A 14,185-nucleotide genomic window follows, 5' to 3' on the forward strand; every position below is an offset into this window, starting at 1 on the left:
CCACCTCGCTGGGAGCGCTGTAGCACACGCACACGGTGGTATTCTCTTCTTTTTTAAAGATTTTATTTATTTGACGAAGAGCCAGCAGAAGCAGGCGGAGCGGCAGGCAGAGAAGCAAGCTCTCCGCCCAGCAGGGAGCTCGACTCGGGGCTCGATTCCAGGACCCTGGGATCATGACCTGAGCCAAAGGCAGATGCTTAACCGACTGAGCCACCCAGGCACTCCATACTTCTAATATTTTTTCTGTTTCCTTTTACCTCCTGTGCCTGGTTGCTTCACATTCACTTTATCAACCTATGATCATTTCACTCGAGGTCCTGAGAACTCCACAGAATCTTAACTTTCTGTCTTTTGTTTGTCTCTTAGTAATTACTGCTGGCAAAGCAGTAAGAGGGAAAGAGTGGTTCGGTTAGAGGAGAAGCAGACCTATATGACAGTTTTCTTTTCATAAAGGCAAACTTGCAGTCTCATTAAGAAAGCAATATTATTCTTCCATGAAGCGAAGACAGTAAACACCGTTTTAAATTTGCACTGAAGTATATTTTGCCTTGGAGTTTGCTTTAGAGTAGAAGAAAGGAGCTCCCGAGAAAGCCTCTAGTCTTAGTTTTCTGGTTTTTTGTTTCATCTTACCTTGGGGAAGATTAGGAGAACTGTGGGTGGGTACACGGGGATAAAAGAGAAGGGAAGAAAAGACTGAAAGGGCCTTCGTTCTGGTCCTTTGGCAGATCTTCTCAGTGGCCAGCTGGTCCGGCTAGACTGGGGAGGAAGGAAGGGCAGAAGAGGCACGGTGGGAGGGTGGCTGTGGGGTCACACTGACCTGGTTAAACCCCATTCTTCATTTCCTTAGCTCTATGACCTTGCACAACCTGTTGATTCTCTCTGACTCAGAGTCTTCATTTTAAAGGGGATAATAAAGTGACTGAGCTCATGGGCTCGCTAAGAAGATTGGATGAGATAATCTATGTCCCCCACAGCGCAGGGATCACAGACCCATTCATGCCAGTGTTCGGTGCTTGAGCTCACACACGAGTTACAGTTTAATTGTGTAGGCAGTTCCCCGACTAAACTGGAACTCCTCTGAGGGGAGGAATGGGGTCTAAGGCCTTTCTTGATAGGGAGCCAGGCAGAGGAAGCTGAATGGATAATCATGGAGTGCTTTGACGCCAGCCCCACACAATGTGTGATATGGCAGCCCTCATAAGAGAGAAGGGGGCACCTTTGCCACGTGAGCTGGAGTGTCCTCCTAAGTAACCCGCGAGGCCTCGAACATGCGAAAGGTTGATTTTGGGCTCCCAGGGGGGCTTCTTCCCTAGGCTGTGTGTGGGTATTCGTATTCACGTACAGATTTAAAAACCAGGTTGTTTAGAATTTATACCACCTAGAGACACAGATTCCTTCAGTTCTTGTTATCAGGAGTCCTCAGCACTAACTGAAGCCCTGACAGGGTCCCTGAAGCATGGCCGAATTCTGCAACGCTTCCGGACTGGCGAAGATCAAAGCATCCTAGTGCACTTGGAGTTTAGCATGTGTGATTTACATTCCAGTTCTTTGAAAGTTGGTCTTCAGCTGTGATTGGACAACTTTTAAATAGAATAGGCAGTTAACCCAAAGACTCAGTTTGCCAACTATTCTGGACAAATAGGGCTTTATTATATGAGCTTATTATTATTACTACTACTGGAAGTGGTTTTCCATTTGGTTTTATTACAATGATGATTATCTTTGAGTGGAGGCGGGAGGATTTAAGTAACAAGGTTTTGGTTTCTGTTTGTTTTGTTTTGTTTTTTAAACCAGGCAACAACAACAAAAATTTTTTTTCGAAGTCTATTTGGCTGTCTCCAGAAATGAACATGAGAGGGAGGTGCTGAGGGAGAGAGGCTTTGGAGGCTGCCGAGCAAACTTCCCTTCTGTTCCAAGTCTGGCAGGAGAAATGAAAGAGGGGGACTAAAGAGTAGAAAGCTGAAGTCTTTAGTCATAGGGACAGAGAGAAAGAGCAAGTGTGAGATAAATTCAGTGGGGCAGAAGGAACTGAGATGAGAAGCATTCATCATAACGTTCACAGAATCCTGTAGGGGGCGTGATAATAATCAGGGTCATGTGCACTTTGTAGTTATTTTACAAAAGTGACTCGTGATCGTTACCATCAGTATTTGCTGGGTGGTCAGAATTTACGTTGGCAACTGTGCCTAATTGCTCAGGGGCTGTGTGCAACCTGGGTCTGTATAAGCCAAAGACTGTGTTTTCACATTTCATCCTAAAAACGCTCGTTTGAGGAAGATAGTATTATCCCTATTTTACAGACGAGGAATCAAGGCACAGAGAGGTTGAGTGTCTTGCCTAAGGACATACAGTGGGTAACACAAAGTCAGGGTCCCAGCCCAGGTTTGTTTGAGTCAAGAGCTGGTGTTCTTTTTAGTGTTCTCATATAAAGTCCTTCTTACCCAGGGGTTTTCCTGCCTCCCAGATGTCTCCAGATGTGTTAGTTGGCCAGAGCTGCTATAACAGATACCAGAAACTGGGTGGCTTAAACAGCAGAAATGTATTATCTCAGTTCTGGAGGCTAGAAATCTAAAATCAAGGTGTTGGCCGGCTGGTAGCTACTGAGGGCTGTGAGGGCCGGATCTATCACAGCCCTCTCTCCTTAATTTGTAGATGGCCATCTTCTGTCTGTGTCTCTTTGTATCGTCTTCCCTCTATGTGTCTGTGTCCAAATGTCCCCCGTTTTTAAGGACACCAGTCATATTGGAATAGGGCCCATCTTAGTGACCTTTTTTTAACTTGATTACCTCTGTAAAGACCCCATGTCTAAATAAGGTCACATTCTGAGTTAAGACTTCAACATATGTATTTGGGTAAGGGGGACCCACAGTTCATCCCCTAGCATGAGACTCATCTACAGGTCACACACTCTGGCAGCTGTGCTTCTCACACTTTGTTTACAGTAACAGGACTTTTCCTATTGCCCATCACTGTCTGTGTCTGTTTTATTTAATCTGTTAACTAACATCCACGAACATAGTCACCTTTTCAGTGGGCCTGCTCACTGGAGTGAGTTTCAGGTCAATAAGGCATTCAGTGGGCTCTAATTTAATTAGTCAAGTTACTGTGACAGCTGCTTTGTGACCCTGGTTCACAGACTGGCAGAGGACAGAGACAAGACTGGCAGAGCTCACTGTTGATTCCAGGCATCCCCGATGCAGCCCCGGGCCCTAGGAACTTTGTTCCTGTTCTGGCAGGAAAAGAGAGGGATGCTGAAGGGGCATTTGGGCATCTCTCCCCTAGATCTTTTAAAACTAAATGGGAGCCAGAATAAAAAGGGGAAACCCTGCAGTTTCATTCCCCTCTTTCCTCATCTTGCTACATAGCAAGTCAGTTTTCCCATAATTTAAAGGCTTTCTGAAAATCTCCTTCACTGTAGAACCTTCACGGACTGATGCTGGATTTGTCAGTTGCTTCCATCCTTCTCCCCCCATCCAAGCTGACATGATTCCTCAAACCTCTCCCTGTCTCCCCACCTCAACCCCAGCCTTAGGCTTGCCTCTTGCTCCAAGGGGCCCTGACCTTGTCAGTCTCTCACTGGCCTTCCCAGATCCTTGGGGGGTAGGGGTGGGGCAGCCCTGGAGACAGGTAGAGAACTCTGGACGTAAAATCAGAAGACACGATTTTCTTCTTGCTCCCAGCACTTGGCCCAGTAGTGTGAACTTGGGCAAACCATTTAACTCCTCTGCTCTCTAAGTGTGGTCGCTTACCAAATGGAGATAGAAGTCCCTGTCTTGCCCACCTTCCAGAATGGTCGCAAAGAGGGAATGAACTTCAAAGGAACTGCCCCTACACAAGCCAATGTGAAAAACCAAGAAGACTCTCACTTTGCTTATGTTGTATTGACTGCACCACGTATTTCCGAGGTCTTGATGTGGCCTCTGTGTTCTGCATGTGTTGTATCTGAGCTGGACTGAATGCCAAGATAGCAAACTCTGCGCGTGCCCCACCCTGCACGTTGTGCAGTCAGGCAGGAATGGGCTTCGGATGATTGATGAAGGCCAGTCCTGGAGAAGAAAGGAAAGACCAGTGGGTGACAAAGTGGGTGTCCGAGAAGGTTGCAGACGGAGAGAGGGACTTATTTTCTCTGAGTCACGAAGGTTTTACAGTCTGATCACTTGTTAAACATTGATTTAAAGTGTCAGATGGCAATTGCTGAACTAGAGCAGATGTTTGGGAAGTTATTTTTAATCAACCCCATGATTGATATTTTTCGCTACTCCTTTTTGTCTCAATTAAAGCAGATGAAAAATGCCCTTTGTGTTCAGTAGTGACACCACTGACTCACCGTGTGGGGAATTCTTCTCACGGTCCAGATCCGGCTGAGTATTCCACAAGTCTAAGTCTTCTGATAGAAATATGAAGGGCTCCCAAAGTAAATGGCTTTTAAACAAAGCTTTAAAAAAAGTGGTTGCTTAACAAAATAAGCAAGTTGGGAGGAGGTACTTTTATTTATAGTATGTAAATTACAAACTTCCTGTTTGATCTCCGAGCTTGAGCAATCATCCAGAAACAATGGGTGGATCTTTGTAGGCTTAGAAATCATTTCCTGGAATACAACTTGGGTAATTTTGTGTCTGAATATTTGAACAAGGAAGGCCTTGTTTCTCTAGCCTCTTGGGAATGCATGCTCCTGCGTGGGGAGGAGAGAGCCACTTTTTCTGTCCTTCCCACTTTCTTACGGCTGCCACAGTGGCTGATGCAGGGGGAATGCAGTGCGGGACAGAAGGGGGCTAATTTATTTATTTTTTTTAATTTGAGGACTATGCCATGCTGGTTACTAGGTAAAGTGCTAGGAATAACTCTATACAGGCGTACCTTGTTTTATTGCACTTTGCTTTATTGTGATTTGCAGATAGCGTGGTTTGTTTTTTTACAAATTAAAGGTTTGCGGTGATCCCGCATCAAGCAAGTCTATGATGCCATTTTTCCAATGGCGTTCGCTCACTTAGTGTTTCGGTGTCACATTTTGGTAATGCTTGCAATATTTCAAACTACTTCATTATTATTATATTTGTTAGGGTGATCTGTGATCAGTGATTACAGCTTGCTGAAAGCTCAGTTGATAGCATTTTTTAGCAATATTTTTTAATTAAGGTTTGTGCATTGTTTTTTTAGACAAAATGCTATCATCGCACACTTAATGGACTACACTATAGTGTGAACATAACTTTTATGTGCACCGGGAACCCAAAAAATTCATTTGACTAACTTTATTGTGATATGCTTTATCACAGCTTTATTGCTGTGGCCTAGACCTGAACCAGCAATATCTCCAAGGCACGCCTGTATGAAAAGAAGCCACTAATTCTGGATTTGGGGGATTAGGCAAGAAGTTTGGTGATGGGTTGGCAGTTGGGCTCTATCTTGAAACACCTACAGTTTTCTCCTTATGAAAACTGAGTGAAGGACATTCTACGTGCGATCTCAGTCTAAGTGAAGAGTGGGAGTGGAAGTGGGAGTCTACTTGAGGAATATTCTAGGACTTTGTAGTTGGAATATAGGGTACAGGAGGAGAAAGGATGCAATACAACACGAGGCCAAAAAGATTAGTTTGAGATTAGATCATGAAGTGCATTGAATAATTACACTAAAGAATTTGAATTTAACCCTGAGGAGAATGGGGAGTCAGTGAAGGCTTATATATATAAGGAGCAGAGTGGCCTGGCTTGACCTTTGTTTAGGGAGGAACCCTGGTAGCCACATGAAGGATGCGTTGTGTGGGGTTGAGAAGGAAGGCAGGGAGATTGTTAAGAAAGCAAGAGATGAAAGGAGTCTGAACTAAGGCAGGGAGTGGGGAGTGGCGGGTAAAACTTTCCTGGCTGGACAGGATGGTGGAGGAGAGGTAATAAAACAGACTGGCAACTGCATGTGTTGGTTGGTTGCTTCAGCAAAACTTTACTGAGAACTTACCACGTGCCAGACACTGTGTGCAGCTGAAAGGACAAAGATGAAGAGACCGTGTCCCTGGTCTTAGCCCTCAACCATGTCCCACATGCATGTGATTCATAAGCTACTAGTGTGGGGGCTGTTGGGGGAGTTAGAGGAACATTTAACTTGGGTCTTATAGGATGGTGGCAAGCTGATTATGTCCCTGGGCTGCTTTTTAAAAATGGTTGTCATGGGGCGCCTGGGTGGCTCAGTCAGTTAAGTGTCTGCCTTCGGCTCAGGTCATGATCTCTGGATCTTGGGATCAGCCCTGTGCTGGGCTTCCTGTTCAGTGGGGAGTCTGCTTCTCCCTCTCCCTCTGCGCTCCTCCACCCCCTGGCTCGTGCTCTCTCTCTCAAATAAATAAGTAAAATCTTTAAAAATGGTTGTAATGGTTCTGGGGATAAGGACGGACCTTTACCTTAGCTCTAAAGGCTCTGCCTAATCTGGTCCACGCACTGCCCCAGCTTCTACTTATATCATCTCCTTTCTGCTGTCTGGCTTCCATTTCTTTTAGACCCTTGGTGTCAGCAGACTGTCTCCTGTCACAGGGATTTGCCTGTTGTCTTTGCCTGGAGCACTCGCACCTCTCCCAGATCCCATCTGAATCATGTCTTCCTTGGAGATGTCTTTCCTGAGTCTTCAGAATCAGTCGCGTCTCTGTTACATGCTTTCATTAGTACCTTGTACCTCTCTCTTATAGCACTTTGTCAGAGCTGTAAGTGTGCAAGTTTTATGGTTCTTTGGTACATATGTGTCTCCTCCCACTAAATGGTAAGCTCTTTAGGACAGGAGTTGTGTCTGGTTTTGCTCAGCATTGTTATCTTCAGTATTTGCACAGTGCCTGGCACATAGTACTTTCTCAAAGAATGCATATTGGCTAACTAATGGACTAAAATAATTAATTAGTTAAAGGAGGAAGGGCATTTCAGGAATGGGAAGCAGCATGAACAAAGGTGCAATGGCCTATTCTGGGGCTTTTCCAGAAACAACTAGTGTCTGGCTTATGGGAAGGAGGTTAAAGGGGAGGAAAAACAATGAGGCTAAAAAAGTATGTTGCGTAAACTTGGGAAAAAACCTGTACCATGCTAAGGACACCGTGGGTGCAAGTTGGGTGCACCCATTACACCCTGTTCTTCCCCCATCAGAGATTGCATTCTAATTGTTGGCTCGACAGAACAAGCCTATGAGCTCCTCGAGGGCAGAGGCTATGCCTGACTTACTCATTGATGTAACGCCAGAATCTAGGAAAGTGCCTAGAATTTGGTAGGAACCTACAAAACACTTGCTGAATGAATGAATGAGCAAATGAATCAATAATGCTTTTATCATGGGAGCTATGGTGAGCTATGGAGGTTTTTAAAATATTTTTAGTTTTGCTCTAGAAAATGTTACTTTGGCAGCAGGGTAGAAGAGAGGAGGGTCGATTTTTATAGTTGAGCATCTGGATTTGCTCAAAAGGAGTGAAAGTACACAGACTGATTAGAATGGAATAGACTAGAGGCAGGAGATCATTTGGGCACCAGTTACAGTAATTCTGGGGAAGATGCTGGTGGATGCTTAGGGTGGTAGCTGTGGAGCTGGAAGAAGGGGTAGACTTGAGAGCTGTCCAATTAGAATGACTGGATGGAAGGTCAGGAGTTGGGAGCAGGCAAAGATGACCCCAAGATACTCAAGATTTCTATTTGCCAAGGAAGAGTCAAACTTCTTGCCAGTGGGGTCTTGTTGGGGAGAGGAAGGGGGAGTGAGGGGAGAAGATGGAGTGGGGACCATCTCCAGGCCCTTCAGGACCCTTCTGAGGAGGCTGCCCTCCACACCTGCTAAGGCATCCCCTATTTTAGATTTTGGTCAGAATAAGACAGAAGAGAGTACTCAGAAAACAGTATGCTAATGAATAAGCAACTGATTACCATATGAGACCACACAGCCATTCTTTTCCTTCTAAATACACTTTTATCCATTTCTTTGTATTCCAAGCAAGCAAAATGGCAACAGACGGTCAGGGATTCTACACTGCCTATAACGGCTCAGTAATGGTCTGGAATAAGTTAACTGGATCTCACATTTTCCCAATTTTCACTCATTAAAGCTTCTCTTTTATTAGACTTAGGAATCATTAATTTCTTCATTGAGAAAACCACTCTCCAGAGAGCTGGATAGAAGGAGGTATGTGGTTGGGCCTCATTAGGCTGTGGGATGGCATTAGAGGGTCTGGTGGCTTGAATTAACCCCAGCGGTCTGATCCAAACTCAACTGCGGGAAGGGCTGGGACTTGTTTGAGGGGACCTGGTGATATGATACATACAGAAGGACTATGCAACAGATAGAGGCTAGGTGAGAGCGAGAGATGCGTTCTTGGTAGAAATGAAGCTAAAGAGGGGACTGGATGGCACTGAGGGGATGTACAGAGCTGTTCAGAATCTCGATCCTGCGTCTCATCCCACGCATGCTTTCACGACCTTCACCGAGAACACCAAACTCCCTTTCTCTGGGAGAGAAAGAGTGAGTGATTATGGGGGCTATCTAAGCAAGTCTGAAATCTGTAGGGCAGGCAGTCAGGAAGGGAAGATCATGGGCAGGCTTAAATCCACAAAGAAGAGCTGAAGCTGTCATCTACTGGCAGACAGGTAGGGGGCATCATGAGCAGGACGGAGCTCCATAGGCACTGACTAGAGCAGTGGTCCATAGGTGGAACTTCTCCTCTCTGAGCCTGCATGTTCTGTGAATACATGACTTGTGGGGTGTGTATGTGTGGTAGGAGTGGGAGACATCTCCGGACTAGATGTTGGGAGACCTGGGTTTGGATGGCCTCCAATTCCTGCGGCATAAATGGTAGATTCTTTCAACAAACTTTATAAGTCTGAGAATTCTGTATAATTTGAACTCAGGTATTTCCATTTGGATAGAGGAGAAATACAACAGTGTGAGAAAGGCCCTTGTTGTTTTTGAGAATAGTGACTAAAGGAGGAGAGAAAGCAAAATTTCGAGGTTCATGAGTTGGGGCTTATCTGTAGACTTGGTCCTGGGAGTCAGGGAGTTGTCAGGTGGAAGAAAGTAGGGGAATAGGGCCAAGACTAGGATGAGGCTACATATAAATCACCATGGTAAAAATAGAGATCCCAGGGCCTTCATGCAGAGGGGTCATGCTTCAGCTGGTGTCAGATAGTGCCCCCTACGGCACAGAAGTTAAGGAGGCATCACTCTTCGGGTATCCAGGTACTGACACTCCACTTGCTAGTGATTGCCTCCTTCAAGTTTGCACTATAGGCCCCTGCTGCCTTACCCTGGAGGTGGGTATTCTCTTCCAACCAGGGAAAAGGCCAGGGTACTCAGAATAGCTCACCTGGAATGGAAGCAGTAGAGAGAGAAAGAGAAGGGAGCATTCTTAGGTAGCAAAGCAGAGAAGGATGGTCAGAAAGAGGCCAGTCCCAGTTTAATCTAAAACACACTCTTTTTTTTTTTCAGACAAAATTGTGATTGTAAAATTAAAGTGTACATCTTAATGATTTGATCTTTACGTGTGTTGTGAAAGGGCTCTTCTCATCTAGTTCATTAACACATCTATTACCCCACATATTTATTTACTTACTTTTTGGTGAGAACATTTAAGTTAAATACTCTTAGCAGATTTTAGTTTTGCTTTGCAGTGTTATAAACTATAGTCACCATGTTATAACTTCTATGAATTATAGGATGAATAACGTGTTTAGCCTTATAGTGGTTATCATGCATGCATGCTCCATTCACTTTCAGAACTAGGTGTTTGGGGAGCCTGTCCTTCAGGTGGAAGTCTGAAAAGTTGGAGTGCTAGATGTGGGTTCCAAACACTTCCCTCCTCAGGGAGAATTTGAGAATTGTGAGTTTCCTTCTGATTATATGTTGCTGTGCCAGGGGTGGAGTTTATGGCAAGAGTGTGTCTCAAACTTTCCTGCCAGTTTTGATGTGGATATTTCCTTGTTTGGCCTATTGTAGGAGTCACTCAGCTAGTTTCTAGATTCCTTTCAGAGAGAATTGCTCTGTGTGTAACTGTAGATTTGGTGTGTCTGTGGAAAGAATTGAATTCAGGAGCCTTGTATGTCATCATCTTGAACCAGAACGCTTTATTGATTTCTTTTTCCCCCTTCTTATTTTTTGTGTGTGCCTCACAATTTCTTATTGTGGGGTTTTAAATAATATAATACATCAACTCTGGAAATCAGATTTTCCCCATTCCCTGGTGTTTATTGTTGTTGCTGTTTGTTTATTCTGTGATGTCTATATTCTTTGTCACGTGTGGCCACCGACGTCTCTGCTCAGTTAGTGGTCAGCTAAAGATTGGACAGAGATTTGCCTTTGATGCCTAGAACCAATAAGTCTCTCAGTCTTTGCAGGGGGGCTCTAGGGGCATGTTGGAGCATGCCTTCAACACTCAGCCAGGAAGTTTACAACTCTGCCCTAGCCTTCACTTCTTGCTTTTTCAGAGCATCAAGGTTAGCCAGAGATGAAAGCTTAGGACCTTCCTGAAGTCTTTTCTAAGTATGTACACAGCCCTGTGTATGTTCACATTCCTAAGCACATGCCTGCTTTCTAGATTCTCTGGAATATTTCAGAGCCTTTCAAAGCCCCTGTGGATACCTCATTCCCCAGCTTTTTATTTTAAGGTTTTTGATTAGCTGATTGTTTGTCCCAACTGTTACCCATTGCCTTAGGCTGCCATAAAGTCCAACAACTGTCTTTAATTGTTTTCAACAAACCTCCTTAAAGAAAAAGTCCCACAAAAGGGATCTTCCAGAGAGTTCAAATAATGACAGCTCTCTGGAAATGAGGCTTTGAAGGAACTCCAACTCTGTTCTACCTGTGGCTGCCAGGCTGCTGGTTTTCCTTGTGATTGTGGGATGTTGGTTTCTAAGACGACTTCAGAACTGAAGAGAGGGTGATAGAATTACAACAAATTAAAATGCCACAAAGCTCACTGTTCTTACCAAGATTGTGTCGTTTTTCTTGAATAAACACTTTCCATATTGCTGTAAGCCTCTGGTTAATTTCCAGGCTTTAAAAAAGTTGATTCTGATAAATTTTTGTCAGTTTTCTCCTTGCTTTAATGGAGAAGAGAATTTGCGGAGGTCTTTACTCTGTCATTTTCACTGCCATCACCTGTAGTATATTTGGAATGCCCTTCTACGTGATCGCCTTCTCATTTCTCAAAACACAGCTCAAATGTCTCCTCTCCTGTGAAGCTTTTTCTGTGTCCTCTGGGCAAAGGAGTCAGCTTTTTTTTTATCTTCCTATACCTCTGTGTTTATGCCCCTATTATTTCACTTTTTACAAGTAACAGTTATTGATATCTGTTCCTGTGTCTTCTGTCAGCCTGCAGTTTCCTAGCTGGTGACTTAGCCATTCTCCATGCCCAGACTAGTTCTGGACACACAGTAAGTATGCATATTTGTAGGTTGAGGGGTATTTGTTTTAGGAGAACTCAGAGCCTAGCCAGGGGATTCTCAGCTCCAGCTACCAGTTCTCTCCTCCTGCTCCTGTGATTCATATCTGCCCTCGGTGTCTTCATTGTATTAGAAGTGTGGGGAGCTCTGTGTGATTACTGTAAGCTCTGAGTTGACTGAGTGTATGAGGGAAGTAGAGGGGAAAAATAAAGCCTGTGTGGATGAGGTTTTACAGTAATAATAATGATAGCAGCCAATGTTTACTGAGTAGATGCTATGCTAGATACCAGGCTAGAAGCTTTATATTCAAATCTCATTCATTTCCAGCATCAATCCTATGAGGTGGGTACTGTTATCCTCATTTTACACGTGAGGCTAAGTAAGGGAAGTGGCAGAAGTGGGGTTAGATGAAGTCCTGACTTCTAAAGCCCATATTCTTAACTGTTCCATCTGAGGGATCCGGGAGAAGCATTTGGACGAGGGGAGACCACACAAGCCTTTTTCTTTCCCTGGCACCTGTTCTGCATCCTGGAAGAGATGTGGTTCCCAGGTGTGTTCAGCCCACTCTGGGCTCAGCTGGGCCGCCTTCTGCTCTGAAGCAAGATAGCGCTGAGGGCTCCGATAGTAACTGGCCCCCAGGAAAGCTGGGTGGAGAGGCCCCATTTCCCCAGCATTGGGGTGACAGGTGTAGCCCTGAGGAGAGAGGCGGCAAAGATTCCTCATTATCATCCCAATTCCAACATGGTGACAGCCCCAGAGTGCTGGGAAAGCCAACCCACACAGAGATGAGATGTAATCCAGAGGGCTCAGAAACATTTCCACAAATACTAATATCAGTCCTTCCAGTACAGCCCTGTCAGCAGGAAGGGGGAATTGTGCTAGCATGCATGGGGCACACTGTTTGGCACAAGGGACCTGGTTGCTAAGCAACAGTAGTTGGCCTCCCCTCCTCCCTGTAACCTTTTTCTCTGTTTCTAAGCTTCTAGTTAGCAGATGGGAGGGGCTGAGGCTGCCCAGCCCAGCCTTTGGCCCCCTTTCCTGCAACAAGGGGTCTATTCATGGTTTCTGAGCAGATTTATTGTCTCTCTGGCACATGTCTCTGTGTGTGTGTGTGTGTGTGTGTGTGTGTGTGTGTGTGTGTGTGTAGGGGGGAGGATAAAGGGAGGGGCCATATGTGAACTAGGGAGACCTCACCCTCTGACCAAGCTGACTGGGCTATTCAATCAATGCTGGTCCAAGAACAGGAGCAGAATCCTGCCTAGAGTCCCCGAGGGTTTCCGCTGACCCAAATGGTAAGGCCGTGCATACATCTGTGCCACCCCTGACCTGGCCTCTCTCTCTTTCTCTCTCCCCGCCCCCACGTTGGGTTTCTAGGCAGGTGGAAAGAGCCCCCTCTGGCAGCTCCGGCACAGGGGCTAGAGCCTAGAGGGGGCCCTGTGTGGCCCATCTCCTATTTTTTTCCCCAGGGACTGACTTTTCTTCTCCCCTCTATCCCCCATAGGCCTGTCCAAGTGCTCTGCACATAGACAGTGCTAACAAATCATTATTACATTGAACTCCTACTCAAAAGGAGGAGCGGGAGATCCTGCGCCATTGCAGACCATTGTTGCAGGCAACTGCGCGAGCTCAAACACGTGGGTTTGGAGGTAGAGCAACTCCTCGGGTGAGGCCAGTTAGTCGGAAGCTGAACTAAAAGCCAAGTCTCATTGTTTGTGCCCTTGAGCCTCATCTCTAGACCCAGGAAGGAGTGTATATGGTAAGGGGCAAGCCAAGACCCCATGTTTCTTGTGGAGAAACAAGCCCTATTGTTGGTGGGAGGACCAGCCCTACAGATCCTGGGCTGTAACTGGTGTAGGGGATGGGAAGTAGGGGTGATGTCTTGCTTCATATGGAAGTTTGGGCTGCTGCCCTACTTGTGAGGTGAACTGGCAAGTGTGTTCACGGGTCCAACAGAATGATTTCCAGGGTGAAATCTGGGAGCCTAGACCAATGAGGAAGGGCAGAGAGAAAGAGAAGTAAATGAGCGCAATATAGGGCCACAACAGGTGCCTTATAGATTGAAGAAAGCTTCTTGGAGAAGTGACATCTAAGCTGGGTCTTGGGAGTCAGCTACGTTGGGAAAAGGATGGCAGATGCAAAGTCTCTGTGGTACAAGAGCACGTGAAGGCCCAGAGGACTGGCGTGTGTGTTACCATGACCCTGAGTTCCACTGTGGAGGGAGTCATGCTGGCAGGTGGGGATGGAGAGGTGAGGAAGGGTGAAAGCACAGAGGATTTTGTGGGCTGTACCGTAGGACTTTGGATTTTTCTTAGAGTGCAGGAAGATTCATTGGGTGCTTTAAAGATGTTTGAATTATAGGAGTATTGCTCTGGCTTGGACAGTGGGTGGAGATAAGATACTAGAGGAGGGAGATTACTTGTTGGGTAGTAGTGGTTATCTCTCTTATTTTCCAAATGAGAAAATTGAAGTTTGGAGAGGTGTTGAGTTAAGTTCACACAGTAGGCTGCAGACCTAGCTTTAAACTGCTGGTCTGATATTTCTTCCAAGATCTTATTTTCCATTACTCTTCTTCATGGCACATGAATGTCAGGCAAACATATAACTTACTATGCTCTATGCTTTCCCGCCCCCGTGCCTTTGCCTCTTCAACTGCCTGGAATACCCAATGCCCATATATGTCTGTTCAAGCCCTCTTCATCTATGAGCGACCGTCTCAGGCTGCCTTTTCTAGGAAGCCTTTTTCAGTCCCCCGGTGAGAAGTAACCTCTCCTTTCTTCTGTCACTTAACATGTTCTGCCTTT

Source organism: Ursus americanus, chromosome 16 (genome assembly GCF_024610735.1).
Source record: "Ursus americanus isolate L20-20 chromosome 16, mUrsAme1.1.p, whole genome shotgun sequence".
In the NCBI taxonomy this organism is placed as follows: Eukaryota; Metazoa; Chordata; class Mammalia; order Carnivora; family Ursidae; genus Ursus; species Ursus americanus.